The 18,229-nt window shown below is 37.2% G+C and overlaps 1 protein-coding gene across 2 annotated transcripts in view; it reads right to left on the bottom strand.

Moving 5' to 3' along the window:
* The window catches only part of FKBP5 (FKBP prolyl isomerase 5), a 48,297-nt gene extending 30,935 nt beyond the window's left edge, over nucleotides 1-17,362 (bottom strand). The window contains exon 1 of one of the 2 annotated variants that reach the window (XM_083357804.1): nucleotides 17,298-17,362. The gene's annotated coding sequence lies outside the window, so the exon portion shown is untranslated. The remainder of the gene's footprint in view (nucleotides 1-17,297) is intronic. The other variant, XM_083357806.1, reaches the window with a different exon arrangement.
* Between the last annotated feature and the right edge of the window lie 867 nt (nucleotides 17,363-18,229).

The following is an 18,229-nucleotide window of genomic DNA, read 5'->3' as shown; positions in this document are numbered from 1 at the left end:
AGATCATCAAAAAAGAAATACACTAAACAGGAACAGTAAAGACAATGTCACAAACGTTCAGAATGAGCTGAGACTGGCCCACAATGTTAAGAATAAAGAAAGGATTCTTCAGGCATGTTCAAAATAAAGAGAAAATAAAAGAATAAAAATATAGTACCAATTGCTCATGAAGATGGCAAGATGCTAACAGATAACAAAGAGAAAGCAGAGCTATTTGAGGCTTACTTTGTTTCAGTCTTCCCCAATAATAGGAAGTTCAAGTTCATCAGAGAACTTGAAAAGCAAGATGAAAGGATAGGACTGAAGTTCAAAATTGGCAGAAGCATAGTCAGAAGCATCAAAAGTTGGAATTAAGATTGCCGGAAGAAACATCAACAACCTAAGATATGGCAGAAAGTGAAGAGGAACTAAAGAGCCTCTTGTTGCGAGTGAAGAAGGAGAGTGCAAAAGTTGGGTTGAAACTAAACATTAAGAAAACCAAGATCATGGCATCTGGCCCTCTCAATTCCTGGCAAATAGATGGGGAAGAAATGGAGGTAGTGACAGATTTTATTTTCCTGGGCTCCAAGATCACTGCAGATGGGGACTGTAGTCAAGAAATTAAAAGACGCTTGCTCCTGGGGAGGAAAGCCATGGCAAATCTAGACAGCACACTAAAAAGCAGAGATATCACCCTGTCAACAAAAGTGCGTATAGTCAAGGCTATGGTCTTCCCAGTTGCAATGTATGGCAGTGAAAGCTGGACCATAAGAAAGGCTGAGCGCCAAAGAATTGAAGCCTTTGAACTATGGTGCTGGAGAAGACTCCTGCGAGTCCCTTGGACTGCAAGGCGATCAAACCGGTCAGTCCTAGAGGAGATCAACCCTAACTACTCTTTAGAAGGCCAGATCCTGAAGCTAAAACTCAAATACTTTGGCCATCTAATGAGAAGGAAGGACTCACTGGAGAAGAGCCTAATGCTGGGAAAGATCGAGGGCAATAGAAGAAGGGGACGACAGAGAATGAGGTGGCTGGATGGAGTCACTGAAGCAATAGGCGTGAGCTTAAATGGACTCCAGAAGATGGTAGAGGACAGGAAGGCCTGGAGGAACATTGTCCATAGGGTCGCGATGGGTCGGACACGACTTCGCAACTAACAACAACAACAACAATAGTCAGAGGATATCTATTTATTTTAAATGAATTCAAATATCCATTCCAAGAAATTAGAATGCAACTCTGGTAATGGGTCAGGCGAAAACCTTACACATCGTTAGGATTATCTTGAAGTGCAAAATGACTGGAGAGGGCAGATCTTCGAAAAGAGCAGCAAGCAAATTTCAGGGATTTAGAAAACAGTAAAATCTTAAAAGTCAGGAAGGCTCTAGACTAGCTCATGGAAAGTTTAATAAATATACTAAACACCTTGAAAACAATGTGATCATTATCAGAAATCAGCATGGACTTGTCAGGAATAAGGCTACCACATATATGCTACAAACATCTGGAAAACCACTATATATAGCAAATAGATACAAAAATTTGTTTTATCTGGTAGCTGTCCAGGCTTTTGCAATGCAGATATAGAAACCTAAGTCAAGAACAATTCTTGCCAGGTTAACATTTCATTTTTTGATTCTGGAATTTCCTTATTGGATAATGAGAATACTATAATTATAACATAACTTGATTTCAATAAAGCATTTGCCAAAATACCCTTATGGCATTCGAATAAACTAGCTACTTAAGTATGGGCTGGATTGCATAATTTACTACCATTTCATTTTGCATAGTTTTTTCTATATAGTTCAGAGCTTTTCTTTAACATTATCTCTTATTCTGGATCCACTATAGGAAAGTTCAATTCTAGTTCCACGTAGACCGCCCAGGACAACACCTAAGGCTGTGCTGCCACCGGTTCAGCTCATTCCCCTCCCCCGCTACCACTTTTCTAGGATGGTCACGAACCACCTGCCAGGTGCCAATGTATCACAGGTGGTACCCGTACCACTGGTTGAAAAGCCCCGTTATAAGAGATTAAAAGATTTGGGTAGGTCTAGACTTAAGGGGAAAGAAGAAAATAAAATATGATAGCATTCTTCTGTTAGCTGAAAAGATAGCATACAGAAGGTCAAGACATCCTCTTTCATTCTAATCTGCAGATGGAATAATGAATTTAGGTTATAGAAAGCATTCCAGTTGAATGTTAGAAAAAAACTTTTCTAACAATACATACGTATATAGCCATATCATGCCACTCTGACTCATGGAAAGCAACACTGTGAAAATTGCAGATACAAAGCAAAAATAGAAAGCAAAAGAAATTAAAGATGTGAGATAAGCAAAAGGAAATATTAAATCCAGTTTACATAATGCTTGAATCATTTTTTAACTTCCACTTCATCCACACGTAGATTTCTACACTAGTTTTTCAACTGAATCCTTATCATTTTCTTAAACCACCTCAACACACTTTCATATGTGTATTTGTATTCACTCCACGTTAATAATTTACTCATTCATTCAACATAGTTTTAAATATCTCTTGATATAATATTTTTTCCAGTTACTCAGAAAGGTGGTAGACTACCTATAAATGTGTTCAAGTAGAAGCTAGATGTACACAGTATGTACACAAATACACTGTGTGCACTTGAGGAATGCTAAAATTAATAAGTTAAATTTTCAGCTGTTTTTTCTGTCCTAAAATCTAAACAGTGTAAGGGTAATATATATTACTGAATTATAATTAAAATATAATTAAAATGTTCTTATTAAAAATTCCAGCTAAATCTTTAAATGGTAATTATCAATTCTACTTGTCTAGATTTTTTTCAATTTATATAGTATGAAAAATGTTAAAGTGTAACTTTAATAAGTAGTAATGAATATTATTTTATATGATTTAAGTTGTAGTGATTTGTTTAAAAATTGGCTGAATGGCATGCAATATAACATTCTTTTGCTATTCCTTTTTCCATGTTTTTCATTTTCTTTAATCATCTTTGGAACATGTAAGTACACATACTGTAGATAGAGACTCCAGCTCTATAAATGCAACCTACTACTATTATACTGTAGTTGCTGCTGTTGGGAAAAAAATCTGATTTTAAACTAGTTTTCCATCACAGCTTTCACTTAAAGTTGTATGCATTATGTTGGCTTAATGGCCAAGAAGCCTTCCCCTCATACAAAGAGGTCCAATAATGACAAACAATAAGAGATATATTCAAAGATGCAATTATATCATTGGTGGAATTTTTTTATCTGGAAGGGAGAATTTAAAGTTTATGGAAACAATGGGTCTTAATAATCTATGTCATTTATTTTTGCTAAAAAGGCAAAATAAGTTGCTTATGCCTGGCATAAGGAAATATCCAAGTACTGTGATGACACATATAACTTTTCCCCATAAAATTAATATATGCAGCATGTAGGGATTTTTATGTATATAATACTACCAATATATGTATAATGAATATGAAGAAAAAGAGGGCAAAAAGTAAAGAAATTAAAGCTGCAAGTACATCTTATCTGCCTACTGTAGTTCTACTCTGCTCACAAAATGATTTATGACCAGCAATATGCCTGCTGTCCAAGAAATGTTTGGCAAAGCTTTATTAGTTTTGTATGTTACAAAATCCTTTCCTTCAGGCAAATATCACATTTTAATCTTAAATACAAATAGCCAAGACACAAACAATTAAATTAAGAAAGTGCTCTCAATCTCTCATATATGCATGCACATATGACTGGCCCTAAATTATGAATAAAGCACATAAGCTTGTTCCAGGGCATTGTGGGAGCAACTAGAAAAGCTAGCCCTGCCCAATACTGGGTACAGTGTAAAGAAAAGCCAACTATCCAAAGGCATGCATATATTGTCAATACATGTTTTAAATATGTTGTCTGCTACTTGAGTCAATTTTTGTGCCAGAATTCAACTGAAGTCAAGTTTCTCTATATTTTACATTACTTCTAAGTCATAAATGATAAATCAACATAGGTTCCAGCTAGATCTGCAATGGAATGGATTCATTTTTTAATTTAACTTCAATGTGAATGGCTTATGTCAGTTCTTAAATGAAACAGAAAAAAATGCTCAACCTTTGACTGAAAGGAATACTGATGCATTGTGTATCAAATATGAGGCATGAATCCAATGTAGTTTTAAACTTTTAACCTAGAGGCATCACTTTAATTGTAAGCAATTTTACTAAAGTATGTGGAATGGGTTGATCTACTGTATGTATCTTCTAGCTGGTGGGTTACTAGACTGGAGGCAGCTGAAGGGGTGTGATTTGTTGATCAAATGGTTGTTCAACTTGTCCTTGACTTACGATTGGTTGTTTTTCGACCATTCATACTCAGGAGCGCCTAGGAATGAGTGCTTTATGGCTGTAAATAACTTCGAGCTGCTGTAAAACAACATGCTGGCTGCCCTCAACCATAGATCACATTTTGAGTGCTTGGCAACTTATTTACATTTATTACAGTTTGCCAAGTGCCCGATGATCACCTTTGCAATCCTCTCTGCCGGCTTCCCCAGAAAGTCAACAGGGAAGCTGGCAGGAAAGGTTCCAAGTGGAGGGGACATTGGATTTCAGGTCCATTCCCCCAGTGAGTTGAGGGATTTTCCCTCCCCTGGAGGATGAGACCTCAAACCTGGTGAAAACTCTAGCGAATAACACCATTCTGAGCCTTTCAAGAATGCTCACATTCAGTATCATTTTCCTTCTGGAGAAAAAACATTGATTTTGCTCCTCTGGAAATCTGGAGAAATAGACCTCAAATCTGGCAAAAACACAAACGAATACCAATATTTTGGAAGACTCAAAGCGTTGCATTTAACGGTGTTTTCTCCTCACAAACACCAGCATTCTAAACCTTTCGGAATGATGGCATTTATTAGTGTCCTGAGACTCCAAATTTGGTAGCAAATGCCATCATTCTCATGACTATTCTTCCTGGTGGGCAAATAGATGGTCCAGGCCTCCTGAGTATGATGCCCCACCACATCCGGAAGGCCCAGGCCCTCTCCCAGCACTCCACTTAACAACTGTAATTGAGAGAACTGGGATTACAGTCATTAAGAGAAGCGGTCACATGGCATCTTGCTTAACTGCTGCTTTGCCCAATGACTTATATTTTGGGCCCAATTATGATCATAACTGGAGTTTGTGAAGACTCCATCTGTGCCTGATCATTGGAAGAATGCTATTACTGTTCTCTTATACAAAGGTAACAAGAGTGTGCCTGGCAAAGTGTTTGCAAAAATTCTTGTTGTAAGAGTATAGATTCTAGAAGATGGCAGTGAGCAAAATTGTAGTAGTAGAAACAATCTGTAGTAGAAGTACATGCAACCAGATTTTTGTTCTTCAGCAGATAATTCATTTAAAAGTTTCCTGAAAGTTTACAAAAAGAGCACATTAATGAATGGGCTTGAATTATAAAAAATGAAGTTGAAAATTGATTACTTAATGTCATAATATCAGTATATAATGAAAGCAAAGCATGAATAAAAATAAATGTAAGCCTTAATTAGTGATTCAACAAATGTATTAAAATATATATGAAATAAAGTATGCTTGTGCTTACATTAGAAATGTTGGTTGGTAGGTGTTGATAGGTGAATGTCTATGAATTTCTATGCAAGCATTGCCATGACATTGATTGAAAATCCAAATGTTTTGCAATGGGTATTAAATTCAATAAAGCAATGAGTATGGATCTGAAATTTAATGCACTAAAATCAATGTAATTATGTTTAATATGGAAAATGAAGAGAATTGAAAATCATACATAAATGGTATAAAATTAGACCAAGTAGATAAATTTCATAGTATTCAAGAGAAAATTGATGAAGTTAATATATGTTATGAGTAACAAATGTTTGATAAAAGAAGCAAAAATAGCTATGAATAAACATGTTATTTTAAGAATTGGGCATATTGGGAGAACATTTGGACGTGATTGATTTAAAATCAGGTAACAGGAGAAGGGTTATAAAGGAATGTTGAAAAGGGAATGACCAGTATAAAAAAATAACTACCGGTACTTTGGTCATACAGACAGAAAAATTGCAAAACAAAGTATATGAAGAATACATGAATGAAAGAAAGGGAGTTTTGCTTGGCTAGAGTTAATGTGTTTTTTGTTTTGTTTTTGAAAAGAGAGATGAGAAGTTTGAAAAGGTGTGCAGAGATATAGTGAACTGGGTGAGTTTTTAAAATATGGATGTGTAATGTATACTGTTACATATTCATTGTTTCCCACATGGGGAGGCAAAGGATGTTTAAATTACAAATTAATCATTCCACGTTCCGTCAAGTTTTAATTGAAGTTTCAGGATATTAATGATTCCCAGTTCTAATAATAGTTACAGATATTCAGCAAATACATTGCTCATTTAATTTAATCATATCTATTTCCCTGGCAATATTTTCTAAACACCAAAGCAAGTTAACTTTTTTTAAAAAAATATGTTTTGTAAATAACCATTTTGAATAACTGAAGGAATCTGGGTCAGCTCAAAAGGCTATTGTCTAATAATACCGTTTCCTTTCTACCGCTTCTTTTTCAGAACATATTAGCATCTCTTCAGGACAGGAAAAATATCATCTTAACATCATGCAAACTGTACCCAATTGTTTAGGTCATTTGCAGATGTCTCCCTATTACATGTATGCTTTTTCATTCCATTCTTTTACAACATTTAAAATATAGTTTAAAATGTAAGCCAAGATTCAACTAGTATTTTAATATTTTAATTAGACTATCGGCATCTAATTTAATGGGAAAACTGCAATCCTGTACTTATTTTAATACATAAGTACGGTAAGTTCCACTGAATTCACTGCTTTATCTATGGGTAAACTATTTATAGTATTTATAGTATTTATTTATAGTATTGCTATCAGACCTAGCCCTTGTAAACATTCTCAATATTTTTTCATGTAAAAACCTTTGGTGAAATATATAAGGACAGAGCCTTGGTGGAGCAGTGGGCTAATGCCTCCTTAAGTAACACCAGCTGCCTGCAATTAGTGCAGGTTCTCATCCCACCAGGCTCAAGGTTGACTCAGCCTTCCATCCTTCCGAGGTAGGTAAAATGAGGACCCAGATTGTTGGGGGCAATTAAGCTGACTTTGTAATAATGCCGCTTGGGGTGTGTGTGAAAGCCCTAATAAGCAGGCATATACATAGAATGAAGGCTACTGCTAAGCTTGTAAGCCGCCCTGAGTCTTCGGGAAAGGGCAGGATATAAATGGAATTAAAATAAATAAATAAAATAAATAAAATGCAATTTAATTCTCAGCACTATACAGAAAGAAATAATGGCACCACTGCACTGCACTATACTATGTAAAATTAAATTTTAGTTAATATTTAACTAAATTTAGTTAATTTTCACTAATTTTCCAAGTTTATTGATAATTCTTAAAATAGTTCATGGTACTTTAAAATCCCTAGAATGTAAAACATTCTAAAAACAGTAAAACCTCAGACCCCGGTTTATATTTTCACCATAAATATACTGGTAATTATGGTCTTTAAAATGGAACCGCATCTACATGGAGGGAAGTGTGTAGTGGGGTGCCCCAGGGCTCTGTTCTGGGCCCAGTGCTCTTCAACATCTTCATCAACGATTTGGACGAGGGGATAGATGGGGAACTCATCAAATTTGCAGATGACACCAAGCTGGCAGGAATAGCTAACACTCCAGAAGATAGGCTTAAGATACAGAAGGATCTTGACAGACTCGAACACTGGGCGCTATCTAACAAATGAAATTCAATGGTGAAAAAAGTAAGGTTCTACATTTAGGCAAGAAAAACCAAATGTACAGGTATAGCATCCGGAGCCGCATGCGGCTCTTTCGGCCATCTCCTACGGCTCCCAGTCTTCTGCTGTGTGTAGTCCAAAAAAAAAAGTGGGACAAAAAAAGTTTAACCAATCAATTCAAATATGCAGGGTAGGTGCATATCTCGCCTTGGCTCCACTCTTCAGTCAAACCTTGTTCTGCGCATGTATGCTCGTGCGCACACATTTTTTGCAGCTCCCAGTTTTTCCTTTTGTGAGGGAACCGGTTCCGAGTGGCTCTTTCACTGTTTCAGGTTGCTGACCCCTGGCCTAACCTGAAGGCCATCGACAGGCAGTAGTCACACCGGTGACAGCTCATATTTGTGTAAATTTTAAATTGCTAACAAAGAATTAAGGGAGACTGATATGCATTTCAAACTTATTAGTTTTCATCAGTCAGCCATACCCTTCTGAGATTTGAACCTGGGCTGATTGCACATTAGGCAGTTGTTTTCACCTCTAGGGCACAGGCTCTCTCTCACTTTGTTAGCTGAGAAGCAAGGGGAGAAATGTGTCAAATGCTTGTTAACTATTTTTAGATTACCTTGCTAGGCCCCAAACATGGGACAAATCTTTATTTCCTGTGTCAGCCTAACCTGAAGGCCATCGACAGGCAGTAGTCACACCGGTGACAGCTCATATTTGTGTAAATTTTAAATTGCTAACAAAGAATTAAGGGAGACTGATATGCATTTCAAACTTATATATATATATAAATTTCCTCAAGTTGATCTTTATGTAGTTTTCTGGGCAATAGTATGGAAGTATCTTCTCCAGAGTTGGTTTCTGATTCTGATAAACTAACTTGTAGTCATCATTGACAGTGTCCAATCCAACATCTAACCAGGATGTGACTAGCAGACAAGTTTGGGCAAATGCTACCACAAAATTTCCAAAATTTGGAAGAGTGGCAGCTCGCTGACAGACCAGAATAAAATAGAAATAAAAAAGTGACTGTGCAGCTTGCCAGTCTTAGCCAGGTACTATGGATCCTCTCTTGGTTTGAGAAGAAATTACTTTGAACCAAGGAATGCCAAGTTTAAGGTATATGCATTCCTCGCATTGCATTTAGTCACCTTATGACAAACTATGCCACCAATGAAGTTCTTCACTGTTTGTGAGACTGTCAGCTACTGGTACACTGTCAAAGGAAGCAAACAAATTGGGAAAATGATTTGAGTTTGAAAGTCATGATTTAAAAAGTTTTAAATAATTGAAATAATTGAAATCTAAGATAGTCTATAGTTTTGGTTATCGTTCATAACCAAACAATGGTTTTTCCTTTTAAATATTCCTAAATGTCATTCTTCGGTGACCTCATAAGAATCAACAATGTACAGTGTACATATAGGGGTACCTTTAAATATCAAATTGCTGAACAGGTCAATTGTCATTTGTCATATGTTGAGAAAACTGTTAGCAATTAACTAACAATTTTACATACTGCATGAAGAAATCAACTGTTACACGAAATGGCTGAAATTAGTGTATCAAATAGACTTTTATTGTAACATTACTGCTGATTAATTGCAGCAACGCAATTAAATGCAGTCTCTGGCCAAATTTCTTATTGAAATTAGGCATATTGGTCTTAAAGGTTTATTAACCAAAAATTGAATTTTCAGATTTTTTACAATTTCCAAGTTATTTTTGGCATTATAAGCCATTATAAATGTTAAGTAATTCATAACTTTCTTCCCACTTGTTTTTCCAAATTCCCTATCAAGTTTAGCAAGATTCACAACAATTTGGAATATAAATTGTCCTAGCTCCCCCAAGTGGCAATACTAATTTTTCAAAAATATTTGAAATAATGTTTTAAACAAAACATTTTTACTATTAATCAACATTACATGTCAACTTTCCCTAGAAGCTAGAAGCAGGGTGGCTGGAGATGGAAATTATTACAAAATAAATTTCAATCTAAGCACTACTTGTTTCTATTCTGAACCACTGAAATAAGAATTTCTGCAATAATCTACTGTAAATATTTAAAGGATCATGTGTGAGGAGACTGTGGAACTGAAACACTTCAATATCTTCATCTGTTGATGAAGCCAATTAATATAATATACAACACTGCCATAGTTTTCTTGTACTGCGTAAGATCAGTAATTTACTAAATAAAAGTCCAGAATATTCTAACAAGACTAGCAGTTACAGGGAGAAAACTGTGTATCAAAAATTAAAAGTGCTAAAAAACAGCAACAACACAATACTAAAAATACTTCAATTTACTGCTAAGTCATAGATATTCATAACTGGAGAACAAAGCAAATTACCCAACTGAGTTAGATGACAAGAATTAGGGCTTACTCAAGAGGTCTAAAAATACCTCTTAATTTAATTTTATTAATAGAATAAAGAGTTTTTCACACACACACTGTTCCATTCACTGGTTCTCAAAGTATTCAAGAAACAGCATTGGAAGACAATACATAATAGATAATCCATTTTCAATTTACCGTATTTTCCGGCATATAAGATGACTGGGCGTATAAGACAACCCCTGACTTTTGGGAAGATTTTCAAGATTTTTCATCTTATACGCCGGAAAATACTTACATGCCAGTTGCCAAGTGTCCGACACAAGCCCGATTCAGCCCCGTCTGATGCAAATGGTGCAAAGCCACGCGCTCTTCCAGGCCAGACTCTGCAAACAGCATGCCAGAAGCCGCAACCACCGCGGGAACTCTGAGTCCCCGCCTTTCAGCAGCCTGCACGGCCAAGCGCGATCCAGCTTTGAGATAGCATTTGCAGACGGAGCAGCTGCCGCGTCTGGAGCCAAGCCCCGCCCAGGAGACGGTTGGCCAGGCGGGCCCGGAAGACACGCTAGAGAGCCGGGCTTGGGGCGGCCATGCCGAGGCCGGCTGGCGAGGGCCGCTGCATGGTCTGCGGGCAAGAGGGGCGCCAAGTACCGCTGTTCCGCACTCTGTGACCAGGCAAGCGATTCTTCCAGTCGGCGCGGGTCAGGCAGTGCCTCGGAAGGAGCAAAGATGCTCCCTTCCTGTCGAGCAGCGCACCTCTGGGGACCGCCTGCCCCTCCTCTTTTCGGGGACCTGACAGCCAGCATTGGAAGCGCCAGCGTGGCCAGTCCTACAGAGAGCAATGGCAGCGGCTGCAGTAGCCGCCCCAGGAGCTGACAAGAGTTTGCCCTCCATTACCCGTTCGCCATCGGCCGCTTAACCACGGGTCGCCATCGCCTACCTCCATTCACCCAGCGATCCCGCCGTCCAGCAGAAAAGAGAAAAGATCAGAGAGGTGAATAGTATTTTTCGGCGTATGAGACGACTGGGCGTATAAGACGACCCCCAACTTTTGAGAAGATTTTTGTGGGTTAAAAAGTCATCTTATACGCTGGAAAATACGGTATATGTCATAATTTGTGGGGAGAGTAGTAGTTTCACTATTCTTTATACTCTATGCTGAAAAACACTATATGCAGATGTCACAGATCCTATCTCTCTTTAATATAACTTACTTTCAGCTTTCATTCTTAATTCACATTTACAAAATTATAGGCAAAATACTGCCATGTAAAGAAAATATATTTTCTTGGATAGTAAATTCCAAATCTCTGCTGTATGTGTTGGTGAGTAGATCAAGCAATTAGCATGCACATTTCTTTAAGAAATTTAAAATAATAGTATGTGAAGGATTGAAACCTCTTATTTTTATTACAATTCTGTAATCTTTATATCATTGTAAATTGATAACAATGTAATAAATTCTGACTATCTCAGGTGGAATGAATGAGAAAATGTAAAGTTTTATACTTGGAAATAAGACAAATCTGTGATCTTATCCTTATAACCTTATAATACTCCTGTTCTTAGCCTTCCATGCTGCTCAATATTTTCTTGTACTAAGTAATTGACACAATGATGGAAGTAACCACCACTTTTTTTTAAATTTGCCACCTTTATATATCACTTTTTCTTTGATCTATAGGTCTATAGATTAAAAGCAGTTTAGTAAAACTATTTTTATTCATTTGTCTGAACAATACAAAATTAACATGCAGAATTAAACTATACTATTTAGAAACTCCTATAATATTCTCTAGTATGTAAATATCAAAGGATTTCTATCAAAACTAGTAACAAATGCACAAATTGGCCTTTAAGCATTTGCTGCTAATTAACTCATATGCATTTTATTTTATTACACAGAATATTGATACTCATTGCAGTATGTTTTATGATAGCACTTCTCTTAACCTCATTTTCAAAGGTTTATTAATGAGCCACCAAAGCTGAAACCTTGAAGGGTTCTTGTTTAGGCGCTCAATTATATGACTTCTTTTATGTCACTAACCAAAGAGAGTTTGGAAACTATCTGTTTATAGAATCAATTTGCCTGCTATTAGCAAACTCTAAAAATCAGATTTTCTACATTTTACAGACCCAAATATTAACTTAAAAGGCGTTTAGTAAATAAAAGGCAGGGAGTTAACTCCCCTTGTCATTAAATAATTTAATAATTCTATATCAAAACCAATTATAGACATTTTATTTTATAAATACCATTATTATTTAAAAGCAACACTAAAATATCTCAACTTTCACAACTACTACCTTAAAAAGACACCATAACTAGATATCAAGTCAGATGCAGACTTTTGTGAAACTGATAAAATATTTGTATCAGTTGCAATCAGTCTGAGATTATAAAGAAACAACAATCCTAAATAAGTGCAAGGCTCTTACCACAGCTTTTGCTATTACATAGACAGACATTTAGAGGTACCGTATATTTGATTATTCATATTCAATTTTACAGCAATATCAGGCATATTTATTGTATGAAGTATGAAGAGATCATACCCATACTGCATTTTACTATTTCTGCAATAATTGCCTTATAGTTAGTTCATAAATGGAACTAGAGATGACAGTGAAGCAATTCTTATTAGACATGGGACTTACAATAAAATAAACACCATATCCAAAATTTAGAAGCTTAAAAAACACTACCAATGTAAGACTTACGCAGTTGAATGGAAAGGCAAGGCAATGCCCAAAGACTACCAAGAGATTCATTTTCTAGCTTACAGAATAAAATGCAAACCATTTTTAAATTAAAAAATCATGATGGATGAGTATTATAGACTTAGATACCAGCATCCATGAGTAGTAACAGAATTCTATTCTAGGTACAATTCTGCTCTGGAATCTGATACAGTTCCATTATAGGATCGAGGAGGCTCCCCATAGTAGAAAATAGGACACCTCTGGAACAATTTATAAAGTTCATTATTGTAGAAAATCCTGTTCTATAAAAAAATATTCTTGACTTGTAGTAAACATGTATTCATGAGAATGTGCAACATCGTTTGAAAGTTTTTAGATGTCTCATTCACAAACCGAAGTTCCAGACTAGGATTAAACTTGTAGATTCCATGAAATAAAACAGTTAAGAATAAATTTCATCTTCACTTATAATGCTAGATGACAGTTCATACTAGAGCAAATGTCTGCCTGAACTATTTTCCTTCCACAACAAGCATACTTGAGTCATTACTTCTTAAAAAATGAAAAAGTTATATTCATCAAACTGTTCCGCACATCATTCTATGCAATAATTCACAGTGGTTAATTAACATTTAGCATGCTGTGTTAACTTTTTATAGTTTAATAAACAATGATTAAACAAAACATGGTTTAGGATATCCAACCCAGATCAGTGCTCTTTGAATGACACTAGCAATCCAAATTAAGGGTTTTTAAACTTTTCTAAAGAACATTTGTGAAGCTTACTACAGTATTATCAAACACACTTTTCTTAATACTTTTTCCTTAATTTGGTTATATTGGGAGTAATTTTCAATTTCTCTTATTCTAGTCTGTCATATGAATATTAATGAATACTGACAATACAATACCAAAAATAATTTATTAAATTTGTTTGACAGAGATATAAATTTATTCTCATCTGATAGATTGAGACTTAAACATCAAAACAGAGCCAAATCATGTTACGGTTTCAGTGGTTTTGTTGCTATTGTTAAATCATTAAAAGCACCAAATCCAAGATAATAAACCTATTCTATTTCTTTACAATGGAAGCTAATGGCATGTTGAAGACTCCAACTATATTCAAGTAAAAGCACTTATGATGTGAGATTTTATTTCATGAAGCAAACTTTGGTCCCTGTTATTCTTCAAGATGATACAACTGGTATGAGAGGTACTGTTCCTTGGCCCATATTACTTAAAGTATTTTTAAGGGAAAATATTCCAAAATACGAATAATTAAATGTATAGGAATTGGGGAGAGAAGCAAACAAAATCAGCACTGGAAGGGATTCTAGAAGCTGCCCATAACCGAAAGAAATGCTGCACGACTACTTGGGGAGGACACTTAAAAAGATGTGTTAAGCTTGGTAATGAGACAGCACCTAAATAAACAAAGTATTAAGTCTCACCAGCCAAACTATCAACAACTACCCAGACAGGGATTTAAGAGACCATAAATCAGATATAGTACACCTTGTGCCTCCTGAAGCTAAAAGAGGACAAAAGAGGAGATCAAAGGCACTATAATTACAGATAAATACAATTAGATGTCAGATTCATGTGAGATAAACAAACAAATAAAATGTTGCGAGCTATCAGTCTAAAAACTATAGCCTTTTTATCTAGACTTTCACCTACATTGTGCTAATCACTTCTGAACTTTTACTATAGGGGAAGAACTGTACTGAGTTATATAGTTTTTTTTTATTTCATCTGAGTAGATGGGATTCTTCACAATATTTTTTTGCATTGCTGAGGTAGAAGAATAATGGCTAGTATAATATGCAGAGTGAGACAAGAGTGATGTTTGTAGGTTTACATAAATCCTAAATCCCTCGTACAATCAATATTATGAGTTCTCATGTCTGCACAAAGATTCTGATGGTTCAGTCATTAAATACGGTATGATTTAAATGAGTAAATTCACCTGTAGTTTGCTAAACAGAATGAACATAAATTTATACAATTTTTCCTATGTATTATACCTTAAGCCAAAAGCAAACCCAATGAAATGCCCATAAACCAAGTTTGAAAATAAGTTACAAGAAAATATTTTTCAAATTTTAAACACTTTGTGAAATTCCTATTGCTCTAAACTGCAGTCCTTATTAATACAATATTCAAGCAGTATTCAGAAAAGGAATATAAAGTTTAGTGAAAGATAACTGGAAGCACTTATTCTCACAACCTTAAGTTTCCCTTCAGCCATCTTTACTATGTAGGCATTCTTGAAAAGTGGTACTATGCAACATGAAAACTATAAGGAAGTTATGCTTAAAGGAACTCAGTCCTCCCAAATAGATTTTTCACTCAAAATTCTGCATCAACAAATTTCTACCTTTCAGCTGGTTCTAGTAATGAACATTTAATTTTGCAAAACAAAAGTACTCTTTAAGTGCAACTGTAACTCATGTCAAGGCTGCAAAAAAACTTCTGGTATTTTAAATAGACCTGAAATATGTATTTTATCAAAGAATCCATTTGGTATAGTGATTAAGACATTGGACTGGAAACTGGGACATTATGGATTCTCGCCTTCCCCTTAGGCGTGAAGGGTTTTGGATAAGTCATTTTTTCTCACCCCAACTCACCTCACAGGTTGTTTGTTGTGTTGGGGAAAATAGGTGGGGGGAAGGAACACTATGTACACTGACTAGAATTGTAGAATATAAGGGCAATATATAAACCTAGTAAATAATTCTACTTTTACTGCTACTTTTTGACAAATGAACATTTTATTATGGTGTCTTTACCAATGAATAGGAGGGGGAAAATAAAAGTATCTGGTTGCTAGAGCTTATTACAGGCATTATGATATTTTTAACCATTGTAGTTAGTTATCACATAATTGTTCATGGCCCAGAGTCACTGTGTCAAGAGAGATGGCCATATGAATCTAAACAAACAAACAAAGTATAAATTTGTTTTCATGGTTCAGGCATAAATTTGGCAGCAGTTTCTTATGCATAGCCCTACTGAAAATAAATAGGAACTAATTGTGTTTTCACCCTAATTTTTTAGGATTGCTTCTTGCTAGTAAGTTCAATGGCACTTGTATCGAAAACTTTTTGATCATGGGATTCATTATTTTGTTCTTCTACATGTCAGGACATTTTAGGCAGGTTCTGACAAATACTTTTTTTGGAAAGCATATAAGCTTGGGACAATACTGTCTCTTGTCTCTCTATCTGACAACAAAGTTTTTCACTGATTTTTGTCAACTGAGACCAACATTTATAGGAACACACTCCTTGCTCATTTAAATATGCTTGGCTATTTAGAATGAAAATGACAAATCTGCACAACTTGTTGCCCAGACTTCATTCTTACCCTATAAAAACAAGCACAAGAAACCAACCCCAAAAGGTGCAAAGGCAGGAGTCTGCCAGGTAAACTGAAAATTCTGAGAACTCGGGGACAACATCTCTTTAGCAGAGAGTGGTTCAGAAGAAAACTGTCTCTATGAAGCCTTTCCTCTAGTCTTCATGTTTAACTTGGGCTGGCAGTCTAGTTCCAAACCAGCCCAAAGCCATGACAAGAAGGAAATAAGATGAGAGTTTAAATCTCTCTTCCCCTCCCCAACCCAGGCTTCCAAATTATCCTTGCACAATTAGAGAAAGGGGAGAGAGAGAGAGAGTGGCCACAAAAAGACCCTTTCCCCTTCTTTCTGGTTGTGTGCTAGGGTGGTAACATTTACTGCCACAACTGTGTTATTTATAAAAATGGACCCTACAGTCTCTAGGCTGCAAACGCAAGGTGTGTCAACATCCCCAGAAGCCGTGACTGCTGCTGGGAGCAAACTGGGTCTTCATTCGCGCCTTCTCCCTTTTCTCTCTCTCTCTCTCTCTCTCTCTTTCTCTCTCTCTTTCTCTCTCTCTCTCTCTCTCTTTCTATTCCCGCCCTTCCTATTAAGACCAGGCGCTGCATTTGCAATCATTCTTAGGCCGGCTTCCATGTCAAACTGATGGTGAGGGACGTGTTATTTCTCGTTTTCTTTTCGTGTTTTAACTACAAACGTTCCTTTTTTAAAAAAAAACCAGACCCGTTCCACTCAAGTCTCTGGCAAAGAAACGGAAAGCTTGGCCCAAGAACTGGACCTGGAAAGCAGCGGCGGGTGGGGGTGGGTGGGGGGTGGAATGAGTGGCGGTTGTTACCAGGATGAGAGCAAGTCGCCACCAAAGCAGCAAATAGCCCGAGCTGCTGAGATTTCCCTGCAGGGAAGAGAATGAAAGAGGCCTCTCCAATGGGGCTGAGGGAAAAGATAAGGGGGCCGAAGGGTGGCTGCAAAGCTCCCCGTACGCGGACTGATGAGGCTGGAGTCTCCCCGGCCAAGAAACCTCTCCGCTTTCTGAGGAGACGAGGCACTGACTGGCAGGGCGCCTTTTTTTCTCTTCACAAAGCCAAGACGCCCCCAACCCGAGAGCCAATGCCGGGTACCTGCCCTTGCCGCCGTCCGCTCCGGCTCCGCCGCCACCACCGCCGCCGCGTTACCCAACCAGAAATGACAACGAGCTACCGGCGCTGGCCGCGAGTCCCCTTCGTCAAAACCCACCTTCTCGTGCCTACTGGCCCTGGCGCTTGCCAATCAGTAGCCACGGCACCTATAGCGCTTTCTCATTGGCCGCGTCTCCCTTCCCGTATGTAAATAACTCCTCCTTCCAATTGACAATTAACCGCCCGAGGGGAGTCCGAAGTCTCGAGTTCCCAGCCCCCCCCTCCCTTGCTTCTGCGAGTTTTTTTCTTTTTTTAAATAGAGTAACGCAGAATAAAATCCCAGGTATTAAGTCTCCACCCGATGAACTCCACTACTTAGCTCAACTGGCAATAACATATCTACCCCCTCCCCCAACGCAATCTTCAGGGATGCCCTGGATGGGCAGCATCTTTAATTGAATGCTGTTCAAATCCCACAGGAGGCTGTGTTCTGATTCTTGTTATTGTTATTTCCCCCCCCCCCGTTTTGTTATCTTCTTGTTCCTCTTGTAAGTCCTTTAACCTGGGGATGGATGGGCAGAACCCTACCCGTTTAGCAATGTAGCGTAAACGGTATTTACGCAATCCCTATTCGGATGTTTATTTAAAAGGCAGGTAGAGGGCAGACTGGGGGGACAAATTTCCGTCAAAGATCACAGGCGACTGTTTTGCCCAGGGTGTAATTTGATCTTGTATATACCTATCCCCACTCGACCCAGGTATAACTTTCTCGGCACCCTCTCGTGATAAAAGGAGAGGTGTTTTCCAACGCCCTCTCTGTTTGGAAGGTAAGAGGAACTTGCAAAACCATCTTGCAAAAACGTGGCTCCGAAGAGTTCGTTTTTCCAAAAATAGCATTACTATTTTACCGAGCCGTACGAGTACGATAGATGATC

This window comes from Vipera ursinii (genome assembly GCF_947247035.1).
Source record: "Vipera ursinii genome assembly, chromosome: 3".
In the NCBI taxonomy this organism is placed as follows: Eukaryota; Metazoa; Chordata; class Lepidosauria; order Squamata; family Viperidae; genus Vipera; species Vipera ursinii.
The sequence above is the reverse complement of the archived record's forward strand: the minus strand, read 5'-3'. Positions and strand labels throughout refer to the sequence as shown.